We start from the raw sequence: 27,001 nt of genomic DNA on the forward strand, positions 1-27,001 counted from the left end.
CTTTGTCAAAGATAAGGTGTCCATAGGTTCGTGGATTTATCTCTGGGCGTTCTATTCTGTTCCATTGATCTATATTTCTGTCTTTGTGCCAGTACCATACTGTCTTGATGACTGTGGCTTTGTAGTAGAGTCTGAAGTCAGGCAGGGTGATTCCTCCAGTTCCATTCTTCTTTCTTAAGATTACTTTGGCCTTTCAAGGTTTTTTGTATTTCCATACAAATTGTGAAACTATTTGTTCTAGTTCTGTGAAAAATACCGTTGGTAGCTTGATAGGGATTGCATTGAATCTATAGATTGCTTTGGGTAGAATAGCCATTTTGACAATATTGATTCTTCCAATCCATGAACATGGTATGTTTCTCCATCTGTTTGTGTCCTCTTTGATTTCTTTCATCAGTGTTTTATAGTTTTCTATGTATAGGTCTTTTGTTTCTTTAGGTAGATATACTCCTAAGTATTTTATTCGTTTTGTTGCAATGGTGAATGGTATTGTTTTCTTAATTTCTGTTTTTTCATTGTTAGTATATAGGAATGCAAGGGATTTTTGTGTGTTAATTTTATATCCTGCAACTTTACTGTATTCATTGATTAGCTCTAGTAATTTTCTGGAAGAGTCTTTAGGGTTTTCTATGTAGAGGATCATGTCATCTGCAAACAGCGAGAGTTTCACTTCTTCTTTTCCTATCTGGATTCCTTTTACTTCTTTTTCTGCTCTGATTGCTGTGGCCAAAACTTCCAACACTATGTTGAATAGTAGTGGTGAGAGTGGGCACCCTTGTCTTGTTCCTGATTTCAGGGGAAATGCTTTCAATTTTTCACCATTGAGGGTAATGCTTGCTGTGGTTTTGTCATATATAGCTTTTATTATGTTGAGGTATGTTCCTTCTATTCCTGCTTTCTGAAGAGTTTTAATCATAAATGAGTGTTGAATTTTGTCAAAGGCTTTCTCTGCATCTATTGAGATAATCATATGGTTTTTTAGCTTCTGCACTACAAAGGAAACTATAAGTAAGGTGAAAAGACAGCCCTCAGATTGGGAGAAAATAATAGCAAATGAAGAAGCAGATAAAGGATTAATCTCAAAAATATACAAGCAACTCCTGAAGCTCAATTCCAGAAAAATAAATGACCCAATCAAAAAATGGGACAAAGAACTAAACAGACATTTCTCCAAAGAAGACATACAGATGGCTAACAAACATATGAAAAGATGCTCAACATCACTCATTATTAGAGAAATGCAAATCAAAACCACAATGAGGTACCATTACACGCCAGTCAGGATGGCTGCTATCCAAAAGTCTACAAACAATAAATGCTGGAGAGGGTGTGGAGAAAAGGGAACCCTCTTACACTGTTGGTGGGAATGCAAACTAGTACAGCCACTATGGAAAACAGTGTGGAGATTTCTCAAAAAACTGGAAATAGAACTGCCATATGACCCAGCAATGCCACTTCTGGGTATACACACTGAGGAAACCAGATCTGAAAGAGACACGTGCACTCCAATGTTCATTGCAGCACTGTTTATAATAGCCAGGACATGGAAGCAACCTAGATGCCCATCAGCAGATGAATGGATAAGGAAGCTGTGGTACATATACACCATGGAATATTACTCAGCTGTTAAAAAGAATTCATTTGAATCAGTTCTAATGAGATGGATGAAACTGGAGCCCATTATACAGAGTGAAGTAAGCCAGAAAGATAAAGAACATTACAGCATACTAACACATATATATGGAATTTAGAAAGATGGTAACGATAACCCTATATGCAAAAAAGAAAAAGAGACACAGAAGTACAGAACAGACTTTTGAACTCTGTGGGAGAAGGTGAGGGTGGGATGTTTCGAAAGAACAGCATGTATATTATCTATGGTGAAACAGATCACCAGCCCAGGTGGGATGCATGAGACAAGTGCTCGGGCCTGGTGCACTGGGAGGACCCAGAGGAGTCGGGTGGAGAGGGCGGTGGGAGGGGGGATCGGGATGGGGAATACGTGTAACTCTATGGCTGATTCATGTCAATGTATGACAAAACCCACTGAAATGTGAAGTAATTAGCCTCCAACTAATAAAAAAAAAAAGGAAAAAAAATAAACTGAATGGATGTATAAAAAAAAAAAGAACACTCTAGCAAAGGTCATTCATAGTTTGTATATTTGTTCTTTCAAGTAAATGCCCTTGGTTAGAGATGAAGGAGAGCTTCCCAGGTGGCTCAGTGGTGAAGAACCTATCTGTCAACACTGGTTCGATCCCTGGGTCGGGAAGATCCCTTGGAGGAGGAAATGGCAATCCACTCCAGTATTCTTGCCTGGAAAATCCTACGGACAGAGGAGCCTGGCGAGCTATAGTCCATGGGGTCGCAAAGAGTTGGACATGACTGAGCGACTGAGTACACAGAGGTGAAGGAAAAGCAAGTGGTTTTTATTTCATGAAGATTAGAACCTGCCTTGTAACTGAGCGACTGAACTGAATGAATCATTTTCAAAACATACCAGAAGTTGTGAATTTTAAAAAAAAGATCATCATCTTTGAGCAGAGCGAAGACGTTTTAGAAGCTGACATTTGGGGAATTCCCTGGTGGTCCAATTGGTTAGGACACTGCACTTTCACCAGTGAGGGTGAGGGTTTGATCCCTGGTTAGAGAACTAAGATCCCCAGAAGCCACATGGTGTAGCCAAGTGGGGAAGAAAAAAACAACCTCATATAGAAAGTGACATTTCAACCAGGAAAATGGAATGCACTGGGCAGAGAAAAGGAAAGGGCAGCACAGTGTGCTGAATGCTTACCCGGGATTCCTAACGGGCAGGCGGGGGACGCGGAGGCGTGGTGGGGAGGAGAGCAAGGCAGTACAATAAATTTAGAGAGAGAGACAGATGCATATGTAAGTTATAAATCTCAGAGAAGATAAATAAAAGATTAGGAGTGAGAAATGCGAAGGCTGAGAGGTGTTATCTGAATGAATACAAGTGAATGGAGAAAAAAATTTCACAACAGGATTAACTAGAAAATTCAATGTTCCCCCACTTCAACCAAAGGAGGCAAGGACGTTCCGAAGAAATGTATTCCGCTTGAGAATGGCCAGGGTAATTTTTCAGTAATAGAATCAGACATTTCTGAGGGGAAAAACCTAATAAATGGCCTCTCTCTCTCAGTGGTCAGAGGAGGTCTTTTGGAGGATGGAAAACAGACTCCAAAGGCAGGCATTGATTCCCCAGAGGAGAAAGGATAAAGCTGAAACGAAAATCAGGCCAGCGCTGAGGGCTAAGAATTTGAATGTCCAAGGTTAAATTCAGCCTGCTAATTCCTGCCTCGCCTCCACTCAAGGACTGCCAAGAGGCAGTCCAGCAGCCCGCCAGTGTGGACCACTGAGTCTCCATCCGTTGTTGACCAACACGATCCATTTGGCCTCAGACCAGAAATTTTACACAGGCTGCTTCCCAGGTGGCTCAGCGGTAAAGAATCTGCCTGCCAATGCAGGAGATTCCGGTTTGATCCCTGGGTGGGGAAGATCCCCTAAAGAAGGAAATGGTGACCCACTCCAGTATTCTTGCCTGGAAAATTCCAAGGAGAGAGGAACCTGGTGGGCTACAGTCCATGGGGTCACACAGAGTTGGACACGACTGAAGCGACTAAGCGCAGCCCACACACAGCTCAGCACCTACCCAAAACCAGCTGGAAGGAAAGGGTCTTAGAGCTCTAGCAATGGGAGCTTCTCTTTGCAGTAACTTCCATGATCCTGAAAATTAAACCTGGCAGCAACTGATGCTGAGGCTGAAACTCCAATACTTTGGCCACCTGGCTCGACGAGTTGATTCATTAGGAATGACCCTGATGATGGGAAAGAGCTGAAGGCAAAAGGAGAAGAGGGTGGCAGAGGATGAGATGGTTAGATAGCGTCACCCACACAACGGACATGAATTTGAGCAAACTCCAGGAGATAGTGATGGACAGGGAAGACTGGTGTGCTTCTGTCCCCTGGGTTGCAGAGAGTTGGACGTGACTTACCGATTGAACAACAATCACATGGCAGGACCTGCAGCTCTGGTCTCCTGTTCTCAGCCCCCACAAAGTCAAAAGTGATAGTGCAGTGCCTTGCCAAGGCCTTGAATGGACTGTCAGCTCCTCAGGGGCAGCTGGAAGGTTATGAGGGCATCCTTTAATGACTGTTCGGGGATTCCCAAACCAGCTTGGTCCCTTACAACCTCTTCCTGGCCCTCCCATGTTTGGGGCTGAGTAAAGAGTCTCAGCCAGTTTCCCCCTCCGGCCAAGCCTAAGCCTGGGGAAGAGAGTCAGAGATGCTGGGCTGGAGGGAGGACGGAAGGAAAACCCTTCTGTTACATGTAAGATGCTGGGAGAGCGGCCTCAAGGGTCCCGAACAGCCTCTGGGGGCCTGTCTGGCCACTCTCCACAGCAACCCAGGTGGAATCCAGGTGTGTCCACAGACAAATCACTCCCATCGTGGATGTGGCTGACAAGCTGGGGAGGGCTGCAAGCCTCTAGGAGATGGTAGAGTCTCACTAGAAGTTAGGCCACAGGGCATCCCACCCCTGGCCATCATCCTGGATGGGTCCAATGACACCTGATTCTTGCCACTCCTTCAGCTTCCCTCCACCAAAGAAATACCACCTCCTTCCGCTTTGAGGGGCCCACATGCTCACCTTGCTGTCCTAGAGCCTTCAGGAGAGAATCCTTGCCGGCCCCCTCTGGCTCAGCTGTTTGCAGACGATCCCTGTTGCTGTTTGGCTTGTGGCTGTGTAACCCCAGTCTCTGCTTCCTCATCACATGGCGCTCTCCCTGGGCCTGTGTTTCTATGTCCACATTCCTCTCTTCATACAAGGACACAGTGGTCACCTTGGAGGCAGGGCCCACCTTAATCCAGGATGTTCTTATTTTCACTTGATCACATCTGCATAGACACTATTTCCAAAGCAGGCCACATCCTGGGGCTCCTTTTAAGACCAGAATTTTACGAGGATACTACTCAATCCTGTAAAAGAAGCCAGAACATCCTGCAGTGCAGATTCTTTACTGCCTGAGCCACCAAGGAAGCCCACTTTTAACATCAATCAACCCAGCATATTACACACAGTCCACTCACATCAGTCCTTAACGTGCCAAAAACTATACCTGAGTCTGAAAAGCACAGGGCCCGACCCCAGGCAAGCTCGAAGGCTCCATAAAGGGCCCAGGAGGGAATTGATTTCCCTCCTGTATTATTATTCCACAATAGCTGGTATGCACTCCAAAGAAGGCAACAAAGGAACCAGGCCACGCTGGGGAAAGGAGTTTAAGTGAAAATCTGCCAAATACCAGAAACTCTCAAAGGAGAGGAAGTAGTTGGCCACCCCCTGGGCCACAGTTCACCGTCACAGGGCCGGTTTCTATACACCAGGCTTCCACGATTATCTCTCTGCAGAAATGTACAAACACAGCCAGCATACTCTGTGCCTGTGGAAAGACCTGGATCAATAGAAGTAACAGGAGAATGAAGGAAAGAGGAAAAAAAGATTTTATCAGACCTATTTGCTTTAAAGATGCCCTAAAGACCTGCACAAACACACCTGCTTCTTCAGCGCCCAGCAGGAACAGAGCAAACATCCCTCCTTTAAAAGAAAGGGCAGAGAAAGACAGACACTGCAGCTTCAGAGCCGGTCTCCCGGGTTAGGCACTCCCATCTCAGCAAGTGAAAGCGAGAAACCTAACCTTCGGGTCATGACGTGTTAAACATGAGCCGGTGATCACTGTAAAAACCCTGATCACTAAAGGCTTCTGAGTTAGTTCTACATCATACTGGGGACACCGTGGTGCTGGGGAGTGTTTAGCAACTGGACGTCTTGAGGAAAGCACCCAGATCTACAGCATCTGCCAATTTCTGTGGTGTAAATACCCCACAGTAGCTGATTTCCAGCTCCCAGTGTGATTCGTGGAAGGGGGATTTGGAGATGCTGCCGATCCATGTAGACACAACAAACACAAACCACATCTCAGCACAGGGAACTAGAAAAAGGACTAAATGGTTAGGAAGTGATACGTTGTAATGATTTATGACCTGTGTTTTAAATACCATTTGTTTAATTGTAAGCATATACATTTTAATTTTTAATAGTGACTGTCTAACGATCAACTCACAAAAATCAACTCTAGTTGAAAGAAGACGTTCAGCACACCACTGCCTAGGGACCTTTTTGGAAATACCAAGACTCCACCCCTACCCTAGACCAGGCCCAAGACCCTGGTGGGGACCACACAGAATTTTAAAAGCTCACTAGGGTGGTTCCAATGGGCATCTTCCACTGAGACATTCTGATGCATCTCTACAGAAAAGGAAACTGAGGTTCAGAGGTTTAAATGTCCTGGCTGATGCTTCACCAAGGTGGAGAATGACCATGACCATGAGTGAAGTGTCGTGTCTTCCCCCAGGCTTTCCCATGACGGTTATGTGCAGGGAGGAGAGGGGCGACAGAGGATGAGATGGTTGGATGTCGTCATCGATTCAATGGATGTGAATTTGCGCAAACTCTGGGAGATAGCGAAGGACAGGGAAGCCTGGCGTGCTGAAGTCCATGGGGCCGCAGAGTCAGACATGACTGAGTGACTGAACAACAACGTGTGTATAGATATATATGTGGGTTTCCCTGGTGGCTCAAGCGGTAAAGAGTCTGCCTGCAGTGCAGGATTTGCAGGTTCAGTCCTTAGGTCAGGAAGATCCCCTGGAGGAGGAAATGGCAACCAACTCCAGTATTCTTGCTTGGGAAATCCCAAGGACAGAGGAGCCTAGTGGCTACCATTCACAGGGTCACAAAGAGTTGGACACAACTGAAGTGACTGAGCATGTGCATGCATACATATATATGTGTGTGTGTGTGTGTGTGTGTGTATGTGTGTGTATATAATTGCATATAGTTCCCTGTGCTATATGGGGGGAGGGGTGGCCCTTGTTGGTTATCTGTTTTATATATAGTAGTATATACAAGTTAATCCCAAACTCCTAATTTATCTCTTCCATCCTTTCCAGTTTGGTAACCATAAGTTTGTTTTCTATGTCTGTGACTCGGTTCAGTTCAGTTCAGTCTCTCAGTCATGTCTGACTCTTTGCAACCCCATTGACTACAGCACGTCAGGTTTCCCTGTCCATCACCAACTCCTAGAGTTTGCTCAAACTCATGTCCATTGAGTCAGTGATGCCACCCAACCATCTCATCCTCTGTCGTCCCCTTCTCCTCCTGCCCTCAATCTCTCCCAGCAGTCAGGGTCTTTCCCAGTGAGTCAGTTCTTCGCATCAGGTGGCCAAAGGACTGGAGCTTCAGTCTCAGCATCAGTGCCTCCAATGAACACCCAGGACTGATCTCCTTTAGGATGGACTGGTTGGATCTCCTTGCAATCCAAGGAACTCTCAAGAGTCTTCTCCAACACCACAGTTCAAAAGCATCAATTCTTAGGCACTCAGGTTTCTTGATGGCCCAACTCTTTCATCCATACATGACCACTGGAAAAACCATAGCCTTGACTAGACAGACCTTTGTCAGCAAAGTAATGTCTCTGATTTTTAAAATGTTGTCTAGGTTAGTCAAAGCTTTTCTTCCAAGGAGTAAGTATCTTTTAATTTCATGGTTGCAGTCACTGTCTGCAGTGATTTTGGAGCCCCAAAAATAAAGTCTGTCACTGTTTCCATTTGTTTCCCCATCTATTTGTCATGAAATGATGGGACCGGATGCCATGATCTTAGCTTTCTGAATGTTGAGTTTTAAGTCAACTTTTTCACTCTCCTCTTTCACTTTCATCAAAGGCTCTTTAGTTCCTCTTCACTTTCTGCCATAAGGATGGTGTCATCTGCATATCTGAGGTTATTGATATTTCTCCCGGCAATCTGGATTCCAGCTTGTGCTTCACCCAGTCGTGCATTTCACATGATGTACTCTGCATATAAGTTAAATAAGCAGAGTGACAATATACAGCCTTGACATACTTCTTTCCCAACAGAGTGACTCTGTTACTATTTTATAAATAAGTTCATTTGTGTCACTTTTTTAATGTCAATGCAATTAATGTCATGATATTTGTCTTTGTCTGACTTTGCTTAGTATGATCATCTCTAGGTCCATCCATATTGCTGCAAATGGCATTATTTCATTCCTTTTTATAGCTGAGTAGTCCAATATTTGAGTAATGCAATTTTTTGAAGTATTGAGCCTTATGTTAAGAGTCACGCAGAAAAATCTCACTTTTTAGTTATTTAACAAGAGCAGAACTGAAGTTTATCATTAGACTGCCTATAGATGACAGAGGATGAGATGTTGGATGGCATCAACGACTTGATGGACATGTGTTTGAGTAAGCTCCAGGAATTGGTGATGGACAGGGAGGCCTGGCGTGCTGCAGTCCATGGGGTCACAAAGAGTTGGACACAACCAAGTGACTGAACTGAACTGAACTGAACTGATTTGTGAAAAAAGGGAGCTTAACAAAGCAATTCATAGGTAAGGAGACTAAAAGGAGACTTCAAGCATATTTTAAAACCAGCTCTGTATCTATCTTTATACAAACCATTTGTTAATAGCAAATGATTCTCATCTGCTCACCCACAGAGGGCTGGCTGAGCTTGTAATGTTCAGTTAGTGGTTAGTTTAAGTTATTCTTTTTACTGAAAAAAACGAAGTTTACTCTGGCTAGCAAGATTATGGGTGATTTTTAATCACGATGATTTACTCTTCTGCATTTTTTCTGAATTCTCTTCAGCAAGCAGAATGTTATAATGCCAGCATATATTGATACTTTTAAAATGTTTTTATGATCAGAGGGAAGTTGACATTATTTTTTTTAAAAAGAGACTAAATCTACTGTTACTTTCTGCATTCAGGCTGTTCACCAATGCAGTCTGATTTCTCCCCCAAATATCCTAAAGAGAAGAGTGAGAGGTTTTAACTGAGCCTGCAGCTCCTTCAAACTTTCAGGACTTCTCCTGACTCTTCCTTGACGAGAACCTCCCTGAATTCCTGTGGGGTCCCCATGGGACAGGACACAGTTTCTGGCAACAGGTCCCAGGCCAGTCTCTCCCTCTCCTGCTGTGGATTGAGAGAACGTCGCACTGTGAACTCCTCCAAAGAGACGAAACCTGAGTTTCGGATGGAGTGGGTCCAGTTAAGCTGCTAAGAATGAGATCTGCTGATTCCAGCATCTTCCCTGGTCCATCCTGAGAGGACATCCTTGCCTCATCCTGTCCCTGCAGAGGAAGGGTTGGAGGTGGGGGGTGACAGGGCTGGGGAGCCAAGTGGTCAGGGCAGTGGATGCTGGGCTGGGCTCGAGGCTCCTGCGCTTTTCCTTAGAACAAGTGCACATCTTTTGTCACTTTCTCTTCCAGCTGGGCCAGGCTCCTTGAAAGCCATTTTTTTCCTACACCCTTACAGCTCTGGTCTCCAGAGCCACACAGATCTTAGCCCCCTTCTAAGTCACACTGATTAAAGCCCAATTCCTTTTTTTCCCCAAAAACTTTATTTTTGGCCACACTGAGCCTTCTTGCTCATGTGTGGGGTTTCTTTAGTTGTGTCTCTAGCTGTGATGTGCGGGCTTCTCATTGAGGTGGCTTCTCCTGTGGCAGAGTACGTCCTACAGGGCTCTGGGGCTTCAGTAGACACAGCCCACAGGCTCAGGAGCTGTGGCTCGCCGGCTTGAAGCCCGATTCTAAGCCCGGCTCCCCAACACTGGATCTCCTCGTGGATGCCACGTCCAGTGGCAGGTTTCTCACCAGGACACTTCCACACCCGCCCTCCCGACACACTTCACCCCACCCTGGGCAGGGGCAAGCAGGGGGCAAGGAGGGAGGGTGCTCCTGCAGACGGCTATGGAAGAGTCACATCAGAGATCCCTCTTCTGTGTGCAGAGAAAAGGGAACCCTCTTACACTGTTGGTGGGAATGCAAGCTAGTATAGCCGCTATGGAGAACAGTGTGGAGATTCCTTAAAAAACTGGAACTAGAACTGCCATACCACCCAGCAATCCCACTGCTGGGCATGCACACTGGGGAAACAGAATTGAAAGTGACACGTGTACCCCAATGTTCATCGCAGCACTGTTTATAATAGCTAGGACATGGAAGCAACCTAGATGTCCATCAGCAGACGAATGGATAAGAAAGCTGTGGTACATATACACAATGGAATATTATTCAGCCATTAAAAATAACACATTTGAATCAGTTCTAATGAGATGGATGAAACTGGAGCCTATTATACAGAGTGAAGTAAGTCAGAAAGAAAAACACCAATACAGTATATTAACGCATATATATGGAATTTAGAAAGATAGTAACGATGGCCCTATATGCAAGACAGCGAAAGAGACACAGATGTAAAGAACAGACTTTTGGACTCTGTGGGAGAAGGCGAGGGTGGGATGATCTGAGAGAATAGCATTGAAACATGTATATTATCATATGTGAAATAGATCACCAGTCCAGGTTCGATGCATGAGACAGGGTGCTCAGGGCTGGTGCACTGGGACAACCCTGAGGGACAGGATGGGGAGGGAGGTGGGAGGGGGAGTCAGGATGGGGAACACATGTACACCCATGGCTGATTCATGTCAATGTATGGCAAAAACCACTACAATACTGTAAAGTAATTATCCTCCAATTAAACTAAATAAAGTAATTTTTTAAAAAAAGAAAGAAAAGCAAAAAGTTAAGAAAAAAACAGACCCCTCTCCTATCCCTATGGGATGTGTGTCCCGTGATCTCTCAGGACCTCAGTGGCCTCACTGCTAGTTGGCCATGGTGATGTCCACCCACAGATCAGTGTGATCAGATTCGAGAAGCTACTGCATTGGCTAATGGTGCCAATGTCAGAGGCCCCACCAATGCCTGAAAGGGTCTCCACATCTCCTTCCCTGTGGACCTCTCCTCTGGGGTCCCCTGAGTCCCCACACAGGCACCATCCGTCATGTCTCCCTGATATTGGTAGGGTTGCCAGATAAAAAAACAGGACATCCGGTTCAACTTGAATTTCAAATAACAATTAACTTACATGCAGTATTTTTATTTGCTAAGTCTGGCCCCCTTAATTCTAGGAGAGAACGTGCTTCCTGGAGTAGGACACCAAGTCTGACTCATATGCCCTCCCAACCCTCTCTCCCTCCCCAGCCTGGCACAGCAGGAGGCACTCACACACACTGGCCAACAGATATGAGACCCCAGAAGGGGCAGTCCTGCCCCCTGGAGGCTGTTTTGGAGATTGGCGGAGGCATTTTTGATTGGCACCATCAGGGAGCCACCACTTGATCGCTTCCCAGGTGGTACTAGTGGTAAAGAGTCAGTCTGCCAATGCAAGATACATCAGAGACTTGAACTCGGGTTCAGTCCCTGGGGTCGAGAAGATCCCCTGAAGGGGGGCATGGCAACCCACTCCAGTATTCTTTTCCCGGAGAATCCCCATGGACAGAGGAGCCTGGTGGGCTACAGTCCGTGAGGTCACAAAAGAATCGGACATGACCAAAGCGACTTAACACGCACACATCAGGGTGCAGGAGGCGACAGGGGGAATGGGCCCCCCCTCCCCCAACATCTACGGGACAGGAGCCAGGGACCGTCAGGCTCAGCAAACAACCCTCAGCAAAAGTTGCCCCTGGCCCTACACACCATTCCTGCTTCTGAGTGTCTGAGCCTACCCGATGGGTAGGAGGATTAATTTAGTTCATATTGATAAAACACTAGAACATGACACATAGTAATGCTATGTATAGATGCAATTAAATATGCTGTTAATTTTTTAGAGGACAAAGGAGTAAAAGAGGGTCTGTGACTACCCAGATGGGAGAAGCATGAGACGGGGGTGTGAGACCAGTACAGGATGCCCTTCAAGCAGAGGACCCCAGCTCTGGAGGGTCACCAGGTCAGCAGCGTGTACCCCTCCCAAGGAGAGCTGCAACCCTCTCTTTGCCTGAGGGGTCGCCTCCTCCTTACCCGGGCAGAGGGTAAAGCCCTCAGAGACCCCCAGTCAGCCGTGGGTGGGAACTGTCCCCTTGGTCAACTGAGACTCCTGGACGGACGAGGAGGAGCATGTTGGGAAGTAGTCTATGGCTGACTGTGCCTGGGGCGTCTTCTGAGGACCCCTGAGTGGCTGGGGTCAAAGGGCAGCTGCCCTGGAGACACAGCAGCTCTGAGGGGTCTCAGACGTCAGCTGTCCCCCGAGGCAGCCCTGTGGCCCTCTGGTAACTCAGCTCCATCCTGCTTGTCAAGGCAGGTCCACGGCTACCGGCCGGCCTCTCAGAGCCGGGGCGTCCTCCTCCCTCACAGTCCAGTGAGGGAGTCTATCAGGCTCTCTGCTCTGGGTTTCTTCCTTCTCTACTTCCCCAGGAAATAAGGACACCATTCTTTTCACCCATGCTCCTCAGGACACCTCACAGCCCCTGAAAACTCCTCATGTTTTTCCTTTTCAGGCGATGCCCCCTCTTCACTGCCTACAACAGGGAGCAAACTTTCTCTAAAAAGCCAGACAGTGACTATTTTAGGCTTCGTAGGCTATAAGTGGGGTCTCTGTCACAACTGTTGAATGGATGTGACTGTGTTCCAATAAAACTTTATTGATAAAAACACACAAGGGGCCAGATTTGACCTGGAGGTCATACTTTACCAGCTGCTGGCCTTTGAGGTAAAGGAATGTTTTACATTTTCAACAGAAGCTTTTCTGCTGGAATCCTTAAAAAACAGCACAGGCTTCCCTTCCATTTTCCTAGCTGAGTTGCTTGGGTTGTTCTTCATCTCTACACCCCCAAGGAAAGCAGGTAGGCCTCATATGCTCTGCCGGTCAGAGCAGACTCCAAGTCTCGACAAGACTGACAAGACTTGTTCCTCTTTCCCTTCAAGTTCCTTGGAGCTCACCCTGCTACTTGTTTAAAATCCAGAACCTCCCTTAGCAAGTGCACTCCTCTCCATGTTTTTATGAACGCTCAGGAATTGGCCCCATTTTGAGAGAGTTTTATTACTACCTCTTGCTGAGTGAATGCCAAGCCTGTTAAGATGCAGGGGGAGGAGATTCAGTTCCTTTTGTTTTATAGAAAAGAACAATCTCCTGGGCCCACAGGCTTTCTGGTTCCTTCTTCAGTAGCCTGAGCAGACCAGCTCCAGTGGCTAACACCAGTGACCAAAGGACCTATCCCTGGGACAGAACCGGGCCATCTGGAGATCTTGTTATGATAGAGGCAATTCCAAATACAAAGGATCCCCGGAGTTTTGTGAATGTATTTTCTGACCGTTAGACAAAACAGCAGTGTTTCGAAGCCGAAGAAACACGGGGTCTCTTCCTACATGATAGATTATGTTTCCAAGGAGAGTTTGGGTCTTGCTTTAATTTAATCCGAGGAACAAAGGTTTGAAGCCAATGCTTTTCCCTCAGAGCAAAGATTCTTTGGAACGGGACTTTAAAATCCCTTCAAGTGGCTTAGAGAGAGATTTTTTTCCCTGAGTTGAAGAACATATTTGACATGTACTGAACATGCTGGATTTCCTGAGTAGGTGATGTACAGCCTAGCAGGCGAATAAGAAAAGTCTGGAAATGATGACTTCTAAAGGAACTCTGAAAACACAAGGAAGAAAGGCAGGAGGGAGCAGAGAGTGGGAGGGGAGGGAGGCAATTTTTCACTTCGTACCTTCCCATAGTCTTTGGGTTTCTGAACCACACAACTCTAGTACCCAGAATCCCCTACCACCACCACCCCCCCCCCCCCAAAAAAAGCTAATTTTAAAATAGTATAAGAATGAGACTGTTCATTGCCTCTGTAGTCCAGTCGGGATCCTGGGCCACACCTCCTTTGCCCTGGGCAGGGTTCTGCTGGTCCAAGCCTTGCTGGGCGTGGGGCTGAAGAGCAGCACCCCCTGGAGGTGATCTGTGTCCTAGCTCTGGTTTTAAGACGCGGCCAGGGCCTTACCCCAGTTCCAGTGAAAGGTAACCAGCAGTTTTCAGAAACATTTAAATTTCCTGATTTATTGCTAAATGAGTTCTTCTAAGAATGGCCAGTAGTTTCAGCAGGGCTGTGTGGCCATCAAGGAGGTCTTAGAGCCATGAGGACAGAGGCGAGGAACTTGGGAGTCTCCAGGCCTGGATTCCACCCATCACAAAATGAAGACAAATCTCCAGTCTTGCTGACTTGTGAAGAGACGCCAGGGGATGCCCGGAAGTCCCTTAGTAGATCAGCTGCTGCCGTGGTTTACTCGCTCAGTCCTGTCCGACTCTTTGCCACCTCATGGACTGCAGCCCGGCCAGGCTCTCCTGTCCATGGGATTTCCCAGGTAAGAATCCTGGAGTGGGTTGCCACTTCCTTCTTTCAGAGGATCTTTCCAACCCAGGGATCGAACCCGTGTCTCCTGCCTTGGCAGGCGGGTTGTTTACCGCTGAGTCACCGGGGAAACCCCAGTCAATGGGCAGGCTCTCAGTGAAAGAAGCTAACACCAGCAGGGCCCTCAGAGGGAAGACCCCCGAGAAAAGAGCCCGCCCCACTGAAGGAGTCTTTTGGGCCTAGAAAAGAGAAGAACAGTCTCAAAGGCCCCTTGCTGAATCATCTAACTTTGGAGAAAACAAGACAGAATTTTAGTTCCACCCTGATGCTCCAGGCCGGTTGCATCTATCTGGGACTTATCAACCCTTGTCCAGAAACCTTCCACCCCCTACACTTGCCCAGAAGACTTATCTCCCCCTGTCCAGGAACTTTGCACCCCCTACACCTGCCCAGAAGACTTATCGCCCCCTGCCCAACTACAAATGTCATCTCAACAAAAGAATACTCAAAATATCCCGCCTGATTAACGTTTCCCTTATCACTTCCACAAACCTCCCTATAAGTATGAAGCCTCCCTGATCCCTCTCGGTGCTCATCCTGGTTGTCAGGCCAACTGTCGCCCCTCCTTGCCTGAATAAAGGTAACCTACTTCTGTTGAGGTCGTCTTTCCTTTTCTGCCTCACCGGAACTATACCCTACACCCACCCCGCCCCCGCCCCACCATCACGTCCCAGTACTCGGCCTCTCCTGCTCTTGTGGCCCACAGGATGCTCGGTCCTCCAGCTCCCCAGCCGTCCCAGGCCCCGCCCCCTCTGGTCCCCCCCATAGCCAACCCTCCACGTCCCTCCCCAGAACACCTGCATTCGGAGGCCCCGCCTTGGCCTCGCTGGAGGTGGGAGGGGCTGAGGGGGTCGGGGTGGGCTCCTGGGCCCCCCCACACCCCCACACCCAGGGTCCCGCGGAGCTCAGCCCGGTCTCCAGATGACTCCAGCAGAAAACAACCACGACCAACCGGTGCTTAGGGAACAGAGAGGCTTTTGACCTAATTATTCCCCATCGGTGGCCTCCATCGATCACCTTCTCCCGATAATTGCCCGCTGCCCCACGTCTCTCGTGGGATAAATGGGATAAATGGGGTGTGACGCTGAGAACCAGCAGTGCTCACTTTGCACACACTGGGCCTTTGTGGAAGAGGGTTTTGTTTACCGCCCTTAAAACGGAAGGAACACAACCAGGGGCCAGGGGGTGCTGGGGAGCAGGAGGCTCCTGAGCGCAGGAGCTGCTGCTATAAGCTGAGCAGGGCCGGGACCCCTGGGAGACCCCCGCCGCCTGGCCCAGACCCCACTCACTTGCTCGCTCACTGGTGTTTGCACACCTTATCCTTCCCTCCCTGACGCCAGCGTATCAGGACTTCCCCCTCCTGGCCTGGCACGCAAGGCTCCTCCCGGCTCCTGCCCCTTAGCTCTCTGCTTCATCTCCCATCAATCCCCCCTGTGGATGGCCTGCCCTGTTCCGGCTCCGTCCACTATTTCCCGACAGGACAGTGAATTGCTGCCTTGGCCCCTTTGCTTGGTTGGTGCGTCCCCACCCTGCCTTGCCTCCTCCCGCCCTGACACCCACATGCACTCTTTCCAGCTCTGAGTTGCCTCCTCTGGCGGGGGCGTGGGTGCTTGCCTGGCCCCCTCCAGGCCCTCCGAGCACACCTCCATCCCACAGTGCTGCACTGGAGTCCCCCCCTTTTCTGTTTCTCCTGGGAACCCTGGGCCTTTGAGATACCAGCATCGTGATCACATCGCACATGTGCAGAGTACATGCACATACATCTGGTGGCTGATGAAATAACTGGGCGACAGGTGCGTTCCTGTGACATTTACCCCACTGAGGCACTTACAGAGCAGGCCCAGGCCTTCCACGCTCCTCCCTCGAAACCCATTGAGACACCTCTGAGCCGTCTGGGGCTCCCAGAGCTAGCCTAGCAAGAGGCTTCAGCAGCAAACTGGAGCCTCACCCTGGCCGAGTCTGATTGCTCTGTGCCAGGAATCCCGTGGATGGCTGATTCAGCAGAACATTTTGAAAATCAAACCCAAACAGAATGGGTCGGGACTTAATGGAGACCTTTCTCATGGAACCCAACGGAGGACTCGCAAACTGACCTCTCCTCTCCTCACCTCTTCCCCATCATCCCTCCAAACTGAGCTGATTGGACATCCTGGCCCATGTGGATTCCCAGCCCCAGTGTGGGATTCGATGAGCTTGGCTCAAGGAAACTTATAACGTGTGTGTTTATGACGTCTGCGCTCCCCTAAATCTGTGGTTCTCAACCCGGCCAGGGTGCTCTCTGCCCCCAGGGGACAATGTCTGGAAACTTTCGTGGTTATTCCCACCCAGGGGGAGGGGAGGAGACGTGCTCCTGGCGTTTAGTGTGTGGAGGTGGGGGTGCTGCTATACACACCACAGTGCACAGAACAGCCCCCCTTTAAGAAGGACTCAGCCATAAATGTCCATCCTGCAGAGGGTGGGCACCCGGCGAGAGTTCTGTAACACATGTAGGCACGGATCACAGCGTGCGTCTTCTAGACGCCCCATCTGTCTGATTTGAACTCTGGGTTGACATCTTCTGCTGGTCTTCCTTGTCCAGGGAGCCGCCAACATCCCAGAGGAAGAGCAAGCAGGAGGAAACTTCTAACTTGGAGAGAAGCCCAAAGGCGCAGACACCATAAAGGCAAGTGAATCGGGATGCAGGCAGTCCGGGTGCATTCCCGGGAGCCTCCTTTTGAAATTCAGAGCACTCCTTCAATCCAGCTCACAGGAAGGCTCCGGATGAAAGGTCGATGAGAGACGTGTAAAGAGAGCACTTTTGTTTCGAAGCTTACAGGGAAGGGCGGGGAATGTTCTGAATGGAGCCAAACCACACACACCTCTATTGGGCCATGAAAAATGCGCACATCAACAGGACAAAATAATGCACGTGATTCAGCTTTTCAGGCGCACAGCACACATGGCTTACCGAATGAAATGTGAAGGCTTATTTGTTTAGTGGAAATTCTCAAAGAATGGCTCTGCCTGTTGCAGCAAGTAAAACATGTAGTGTAATTGTGCTGGAGTTTTTCAACACAGGATTTCTCTGTCTGACAATATTTGAACAGATGGTGTGTAGGGCAGCACCCATGACAGCAAGAGGCCCGAGCGGTTTTCAGCCTGAGACCCGGATCCAAGGTCTCCAACTGTTGGCTGATGTGCTTATAGACCTTGGAGAGCTCAGAGATCTTTCCTGCCTTCTGTGTCACCAAGACTCCACTGGTCTTATTTTTGCTGACACTTTCTCCTGTCCTTTAGTGACTGTATCTATTAGGACTGCCTTCAGCGGAAAGTTACAGTGACCCTATCTAAGAGGGACTTGAGCTATAAAGACATTCTGTCATGTCACAAGTGAGAAGTAGAAAATACCAAGGTTGTTCTTGTGTGGCTCAGGCATGTCACTGAGGATTCTTTTTCTGCTTTGTTGTTGTTGCTGGATTTTTGCTTATTGTTGTTGTGCAGTTGTTCAGTAGTGTCCAACTCTTTGAGACCCCGTGGACTGCAGCACACCAGGCTTCCCTGTCCTTCACTATCTCCCAGAATTTGCTCAAACTCATATCCATTGAGTCAGCGATGCCATCCAACGATCTCATCCTCTGTCGTCCCCTTCTCCTCCTGACCTCATTGTTTCCCAGCATTAGGGTCTTTCCCAATGAGTCAGGTCTTTGCATCAGGTGGCCAAAGTATTAGAGCTTCAGCATCAGTCCTTTCAATGAATATTCAAGATTGATTTCCTTTAGGATGAAGTGGTTGAATCTCCTTGCTGTCCAAGGGGCTCTCAAGAGTCTTCTCCAACACCACAGTTCAAAAGCATCAATCCTTCAGTGCTCAGCCTTCTTTGTTCTCAATGATTTAGATTTTCATCCTTAAACACATCATCTTGTGGTCCTAAGATTTTGCTGCAGCTGTAAACACAGCATCACAAACAGGGAAGAAAATGTGGTCAAGGGCTTCCCAGGTGGTAGAGCAGTTAAGACTCCAACTGTGAATGCAGGAGACACAGGTTAGATAGGGCCCTGGTCTGGGGAAGATTCCACGTGCTACAGAGCAACTAAACAGAGCACCACAATGACGGAGCCTGTGCTCTAGAGCTGGTGAGCTGCAACTACTGAAGCCTGCATGCCCTAGAGGCTATGTTCTGCAATAAGAGAGGACACTGCAATGAGAAGCCCAAGCTCTGAAATTGGAGAGTAACCCCCACATGCCACAACTAGACAAATCCCACACACCACAATGAAGGCCAAGTGCAACCAAAAATAAATAAAATAATTAAAAAAAAACAACTGGGCAACTCCCAGGGTGACCAGCCATCCCTTGTTGCCCAGGACTGGAGGTTTCTCTGGCAGACTGGGACACCTTGGCCCTCATTCATAGAGGGACATCTCCTCCAGGAGTCCCAGCACACTGCCCTTGTGTCTTGGATCACACCCTCACCACTAGGCCAGGGCCTGGAAAGAGGTCCAGGACCCCTGGCATGCTTCACCCTTTCCCCGGGCTTGTCCACCATTCAGATAGACTTGGTGTTCTATTGGCCAGGAAGAAAGCAAGGACTCAAACATCTGCCAGAGTGCTCCTGAAAAAATGGAATTTCCCAATTAATTGTATCTTACCAACTGAGTGAAGTCCGATGGACTACTCTTTCATTCATTGATTCATTCATTGGGAAAGTATGGGTTTTATGACCAACCTAGACAGCATATTAAAAAGCAGAGACATTACTTGCCAACAAAGGTCCATCTAGTCAAGGCTATGGTTTTTCCAGTAGTCATGTATGGATGTGAAAGTTAGATTATAAAGAAAGCTGAGTGCCAAGGAATTGATCCTTTTGAACTCTGGTGTCGGAGGAGACCCTTGAGAGTCCCTTGGACTGCAAGGAGATCCAACCAGTCCATCTAAAAGAAATCAGTCATGAATATTCATTGGAAAGACTGATGTTGAAGCTGAAATTCCAATCCTTTGGCCACCTGATGTGAAGAACTGACTCATTTGAAAAGACCCTGATGCTGGGAAAGATTGAAGGCAGGAGGAGAAGGGGACGACAGAGGACGAGATGGTTGGATGGCATTACTGACTCGATGGACATGAGTTTGAGTAAACTCCGGGAGTTGGTGATGGATAGGGAGGCCTGTCGTGCTACAGTCCACGTGGTCACAAAGAGTCGGACATGACTGAGCGACTGAACTGAGGAAGCAAAAGGACAAGGAGTTAACAGGATTTGACCAAGTGACTTATGAACATAACTAGTCTCCTGTGTTGTTCATCTTTCCCACTGTCCAGCATGGGACTCTCCGCTGTGTCTTTCATTAACCATTTCTGGCTGGCAAACTGCCCTGTGGGCTTTCCTGGTGGCTCAGATGGTAAAGAATCTGCCTGCAACCTGGGAGACCCGGGTTCAGTCCCTGGGTCAGGAAGATCCCCTGGTGAAGGGAATGGCTACACACTCCAGTATTCTTACCAGGGAAATCCTTCATGGACAGAGGAGCCTGGTGGGCTACATTCCATGGGGTCACAAAGAGTCAGACACAACTGAGCAACTTTCACTCATCAACTACCCTGCAGGAAGCAACAGAAACACTCCTGTCAACTGCTTCTTCAGGACCCAGCCCCCAGGAAAATGACTCACCCTGTGAGCTCTGACCCCAAAACGAATGTAACTCTGTATATAGTAAACACCATCACACCGAGGGTCATCCTTAAAAATGCTTCAGAACAAGCCAAACTAACAAGCACCCCCCACACATGCACTTTTTGAATTAAAATAATATAAAATCTAAATTCCTATTTCCCCTGAATATAGCAGAGGAGACTTGGTGAATCTGATCTCTGTAATACTCCAGCCAAGGAGGAAAAACTCTGATGACCTGATATTCTATCTGTCAAAGTGAAGGAAACGACACAGAGCTTTTAATCAATATTTATGTCACACTCACCAAAAGCTGTACTTGCTGAAGTAAAATATAACCCCTCTCTCTTTAAACACCTTTTACTTGTTATTCGGATAGGAAGTTATTCTTTCAGAATTAGCTACATCTGTCAACCCGACATTCCTGGCTGCCACATATAAAGTCCTTACCATTTCCCACCTTCTCAATAACCTTCTCTTTAGCTTAGATTTTATTTATTTTTGACAACTCCCTGGGGTTTCCTGACAGGAGAAATCTTTAAGATGGAGCCAATATTGTTTTCCCATTCAGAGCTACACTATTTTTTTTATTGGTGTTTTCAACTAAGAAGAAGACAATGGGACAAATCCATGCCAAATGCAGTGAGTTTTTTATTATTATTATTATTATTAATGGTCCCACAGATCAACATTTACTTTAAACCTTAATGTTCCAACTTTTCTTGTCTCCTTTGTCAGTTTAAGAGGTGCCCGGCAGTGTTCTCAAATGTATTTTTGTTGGATCGGCGTAGGTTAGATCTCTTTGACAGGAAAGCATGGGTGAAGCAGATGAAAATTCATCAGCTATCTGTGCACAGTTCCACGCCCTTACTACCGTTGTTCGTTACATTGCCATAAATTGATCAGAATGAATCTGTCCCCTTTCTGCCACTGATCATGGCTTACAATCCATTATCAAAGATGGACAAGATGGTTAGACAGCATCAGTGACTCAATGGACATGAATTTGAGTCAACTCCGGGAGACAGTGGAAGACAGAGGAGGCTGGCATGCTGCAGTCCGTGGGGTCACAAGAAAGAACTGGACCCGACTTAAGAGACTTAACAGCAACAATCAAAGATGGGGTTTTGAGCTTTAGTCCTTGGCTGAAAAACACAAAGATTATCTCCTCCTGCCTCTGTCTTGTGACTAATCCAGTGTCTGTAGCTCTCCCATCTGCCAAGAATACACCTCCCTGTTATACTTAAACCCTATCATTCAAGTGACACAGAACTATTAATAGTGAGGTTAGCCTTGGCGACTCTCCAACAGAATTTTGCCCCTAAAGCAATGGCAGGGTTGAGATTTTCCAAACTTTCCTGGGGAGAACCTTACAGAGAGGGTCACAACGTGTCTCTGGGGGAGGGTGGTCCTAAACCAGGAGGATGGTTTGTGTACAAGAGAAAGGAAGGGTTTGATGAATCTGGCTTCAGAAGCTCTGATGTCCACATACCTCTGGCCTTCCCTTTGGGGTTTTCTGGTTGTCTTCTGATCTAAGTGGAAATCAAAGAGGTAGAAACTGAGCTCTTGAAAGACTGAAAGCAAATGGATTGGGTGAGGTCTTAAATCAGCTTTTCCTTTTTCTTTTTTTTTTTTAAAGAAATTGCAAACCACACTTTGCCTGCTGCACAGACAGTTTTTTCTAGGTTCTTGGTTGAAGAACCGCCCAGGTCCTAACTAGCAGGCTCCCTGTGATATAGTCCAGATTTAACTTTAATATATATATTATTTATTGTACCCTGCCTTGTTCCAGAAGGAGTTTAAGGCAGCTAGCTGAAATATATAATCATGAAAAGCTGATTCAACTTATTTGGCAAAAGCCGTCCTGCTGTAAATGGGGGGAAAAAATTGAAATCCTTTTTCATTATAAAGTGAGTTATTTGAGATGATTACCTTATTTTACAACAAACAGACATTTCTAGTAATTGAACACAGTTAAGTATCTGTCCAAAAATTTCCTTTGTACCTTGTAAATTACGGCTAATACTGCTAATATATAGTGTTTTCGTTCCTTCTGAACCACCAGGAAATCTGATGTCATTGTATAGACCATGCAGAAGCAATGTTTAGCACAGGTGAGGCTGGACAGTCACCAAATTTGAATCACCTGAGGCCAGTGTTTTGCCTGTGCGATGAAGGGTCTTCAGCTCTGACCCCTCCCAGGGTTCTTCCCCTTGTTATTTCATTTTATTTCATTCAACATTGAAGGGCACAGCTTTCTAATTTTTTCCTTCCACATGTTACTTAAAATACCACATTTCTGTGGTTAATTAAAGTATTCCAATGTCATTCTTTCACATCAATTTAATAAATGAACTCTTGCCCATTTTCGTAGCACAGAGCAGAGTCTGTGAAGTCTCTGGCTGGCTCTGGTGGGGCCCGAAGGTGGTCTGTGGCCATGAGGTCAGTTCCACTCTACTGGTCATTAGTGTCATTTCCTGAATTGATGGGTAGATTCTGGAGAAAGAAGGAGAGGAGAGATGCTATGGTGTCGGGTAGAGACGGACACCTTGGCTCAGGTGTGGCGGGGCAACATCTGGACTCAAGGTCCCCTCCAAGTGTCTGGTGTTTGAGAGGACACACTGCCTGCCAGCCCTCCATTATTCCTGCCTTATTCCTGAACGGACAACACCAGGTAAGCCAGCCTTAAGGAAGAGGCGACAGGGGCGGTCAGGGGGGAGAGGAAGCCTGTATAATCTGAGGTTGAGGAGCTTTTATTATTATTTTTGCTTGCTTAATAAAAGACAGAACAGGGGCCCCCTTGGCAGTCCAGCGGTTAAGACTCAGCGCTTCCAAAGCAAGGGATGCAAGTTCACCCCTGGTCAGTGAACTAAGATCCTGCATGCTGCCGGGCACATAAGAGTACATCAAGGAACAAAACAGAAAGAGGGACGGACTCACGGGGCCAACTTCTGTTTAGAGATCTCTCCTGGTATCTTGAGCTCCGTGGGGCAGGGCAGGTGTTGAGGGACTTTCACACACAGGATCACTCTGCGGAGGGAACGCCATCACCCACGTTTTACAGATGAGGAAGCGAGACCCAGAGAAGCCGTTATGTTCTGAAGATCTGTTTGTTTTAATCAGCAGGCCATAAAGAAGGTTGAGCGCTGAAGAATTGATGCTGTTGAGTGGTGGTGCTGAAGTAGACTCTTGACAGTCCCTTGGACTGCAAGGATAACAAACCAGTCAATCCTAAAGGAAATTAACACTGAATTTTCATTGGAAGGGCTGATGCTGAAGCTGAACCGCCAATACTTTGACCACCTGATGCAAAGAGCCGACTCATTGGAAAAGACTCTGAAGCTGGGAAAGATTGAGTGAAAGGTGCTCAGTCGTGTCCAACTCTTTGTGACCCCATGGACTATACAGTCCCTGGAATTCTCCAGGCCTGAATACTGGACTGGGTAACCTTTCCCTTCTCCAGGGGATCTTCCCAATGCAGGGATCGAACCCAGGTCTCCTGCATTGCAGGCGGATTCTTTACCAGCTGAGCCACAAGGGAAGCCCAAGAATACTGGAGTGGGTGGCCTATCTCTTCTCCAGCAGATCTTCCCAACCCAGGATTCGAACCAGGGTCACCTGCACTGCAGGCAGATTCTTTTCCAACTGAGCAATGAGGGAAGCCCAAGAAAGTGAAAGTGGCTCAGTCGTGTCCAACTCTTTGTGACCCCATGGACTGTAGTCCATGGGATTCTCCAGGCCTGAATACTGGAGTGGGTAGCCTTTCCCTTTTCCAGGTGATCTTCCCAACCCAGGGATTGAACGCAAGTCTCCTGCAGAGCAGGCAGATGCTTCACCAGCTGAACCACAAGGGACACCCGGGAAAGATTGAAGGCAAAAGGAAAGGAGGGCTGTAGAGGCAGAGATGGTTGGTGACATCACCGACTCGATGGACACAAGTCTGAGCAAGCTCCGGGGGAGTTGGTGATGGACAGGGAAGCTTGGCGTGCTGCAGTCCATGGGGTCACAGAGTCGGACACGACCTGCCAACTGAACAACACAAAGCATGAAGACCTGGAAATGACTGTCACAGAGGAAGGGGTTTACTCTCACAGCTTCCGAGAAGCAGGAGGCATGGAACATTGTGCAGGGCGACCCGAGATGCAGTGTCATGGGCAGAGGGCAGGGGGCGAGAAGCTTGGTTCATAGCCTTTGCTAGGGTTTTGCGGGGAGGCAAGGCAGGGCAGAGCAAGCAGTTTAGGACGGGTGAATTTGAATAATTACAGCAGGCTCTAGGCTATAGGGTTGTCCCTGGTTGTCTGGCTCCTGACTCTAGGGTAATTTAGAGCTGGGGAATATTGACATGGTCGGTGCCACGTAGATGTAGGAGACGGTTAAGATGTGAACTCTAGATTGGATAGTTTCTCTGTCAAAGACAGGCTTGCAGGGGCGCTGTTTACTGTCTGTAAGAATTAGCTGGGGTTCCCTGGTGGCTCAGTGGTGAGGAATCCACCTGCCAATGCAGGAGACGCGGGCTTCATCCCTGGGTTGGGAAGATTCCCTGGAGGAGGGCATGGCAACCCACTCCAGTATTCCTGCCCGGGAAATCCCATGGACAGAGGAGCCCGGCGGGCTACAGTCCATGGGGTCACATAAGAGTTGAACATGGTTTAGCGACTAAACAACAACAACAACAAATTAGCTAGTGCTGGGAGGAGCAGTCCTTCCAGGTTCAAGTCCCCAAATGCCAGAGCATCAGGAATACAGAAAATAAGAAAATACAGTCAATACACAGGGTTTAACTGGATGCAGCTAATAAGCGACAGAGCCAGGGTTCAGACCCAGGCTGCCTGAGTCCAGGCCCTTCATCGGACTCAACCTGTGAGAAGTTTCTCATCTCCCACCCCAGCCAGCTGCTGCTGCTGCTTAATCTCCTCAGTTGTGTCCCACTTCTTGTGACCGTATGGACTGTAGCCCTCCAGGCTCCTCTGTCCGTGGGATTCTCTAGGCAAGAACAGTGGAGTGGGTTGCCTTTCCCTTCTCCAGGGGATCTTCCCCACTCAGGGACCAAACCCAGGTCTCCTGCATTGCAGGCAGATTCTTTACCGCGGAGCCACCAGGGAAGCCCCAGCCAGCGAACAGGAGCCAAGTAATCCTCGGGTCCTGCTCTTAGGAGCTTGTTTTGGTTAGAGAGTAAAAGTCAGAAGGAAAACGCAAATGTAAGATGAGATAATCTCCCCTGGAAAAGTCACTACAGCGGAGCAAATGGTATTTTAAATGCTTCAGGGACATTTCTGTTTTTAAGGAGGCTCATGATTCATTTTTTCCCCCTATAAATTATCAACAGTTCCCTTGGTTTCCTTTCTTCTTTAGACCCACCTTTGTCATGCATCTTTGGGCCGGGGAGTCAGATTTACTAAGAACATGTCTGTTTAGCCAATATTTACATGTGTACCTGGAAAGTTTCTGAGGCAGAAGTGGCTGTCGGAGCTTGAGTTTCTGGAGGGTTCTCCCCTTTGTAGGAGAACCACCACCCCTGCTGTCTTCTGTGCCACCACCCACACGCAGGTCCAGTGTCCCCATGACCGACACACACATGCACAGCTGTCTGCGGAGCAAACCAGAAACAAAGGAGAAGTGTATGGAGAGAAACAAATGAGCGAGAGAGGCCTAGGTCAGCCCCACCTGACAGAAGTGTCATGGGATTCTCCAGGCCAGAATACTAGAGTGGGTAGCCGTTCCCTTCTCCAGGGCACCTTCCCAAGCCAGGGATCGAACCCAGGTCTCCCACATTGCAGGCAGATTCTTTACCAGCTGAGCCACAAGAGAAGCCCATTCATACCTCAGATGTATTTAAAATTCTCCAGTAGCTATATCAAAAAGATAAAAAGAGACAGCCGAAGAAATATTTAGAAATCTGTTCTATTTAAACCTGATGTATCTGAAGCATTATCATTTCAACTCGTAATCATGTCAATATTTAAGATGCCTTTAACAAAAATTATTAATGAAATATTTAACATTACTCTTTTCTTAATAAGTGTTTAAACTGGGGTGTCTCTTACACTCACAGCATCTCTCAGTTTACACCAGCCACATTGCACACGCTGATTTCGCATCTCGTGTGGCTGGTGGCTTTCACCCTGGATACAGAACAACAAATACCAGGCCATTTGGTCTCGCAGTTTTCTCCACTGATGTATGGGCCCTGATTCAACACCTCCTTCAACTTGTCCACAGGTTGTTTTCAATGTTGTGACACGTAGACAATCCCAGACTTCAAAGATGTTCACATATCTTCAATTGTTTTAAGCATTTCCTCGGGACAGATTACAGGACAGGTTTTAAAAGACTGAGTCCTCACGCAGGTGACTCTGGGCCACACCCTCTGAGGGTTAAAACACCCACATCACGGTAACAGTACAACCTGTATTCTTGGCTTGTCCAGACCTGCCAGCCAGGACCCTCAAACCTCCTCAAAGCTCCCCCCCTAAACTCTCCACCTAGGGAGCAGGACGTGGGCCTCTAGGTCTCCCTGTGACTCCATCTGGTTTCTTCTACTCACTTTTGTCTTATGAGATGTCAGCCGGCCAGTACCCCACGCTGAGGGCCCAACTCCCGGCCTCTGGGCTGATGGAGGAAGGGCAAAGTCGTTCCCAGCTCTGCCACATGCAGGCCAAGCTCAGCAGTGCCTGGGCTCCTGTGTCTCTGTCCACAGACACCAGAGTTTGGCAGGACTAGGACATTCCAGAACCCACCCGCTAGGACAGCATTATTACACTCAGGCAAACTGGAATATCTGCCAGCTCTTAACTGTGGATGAAATTAAAAGATGCTTACTCCTTGAAAGGAAAGTTATGACCAACCTAGATAGCATATTAAAAAGCAGAGACATTACTTTGCCAACAAAGGTCCGTCTGGTCAAGACTATGGTTTTTTCAGTAGTCATGTATGGATGTGAGAGTTGGACTGTAAAGAAAACTGAGTGCTGAAGAATTGATGTTTTTGAACTGTGGTGTTAGAGAAGACTCCTGAGATGGATGTGAGA

This window comes from Muntiacus reevesi, chromosome 8, assembly GCF_963930625.1.
Source record: "Muntiacus reevesi chromosome 8, mMunRee1.1, whole genome shotgun sequence".
NCBI classification, from domain to species: domain Eukaryota; kingdom Metazoa; phylum Chordata; class Mammalia; order Artiodactyla; family Cervidae; genus Muntiacus; species Muntiacus reevesi.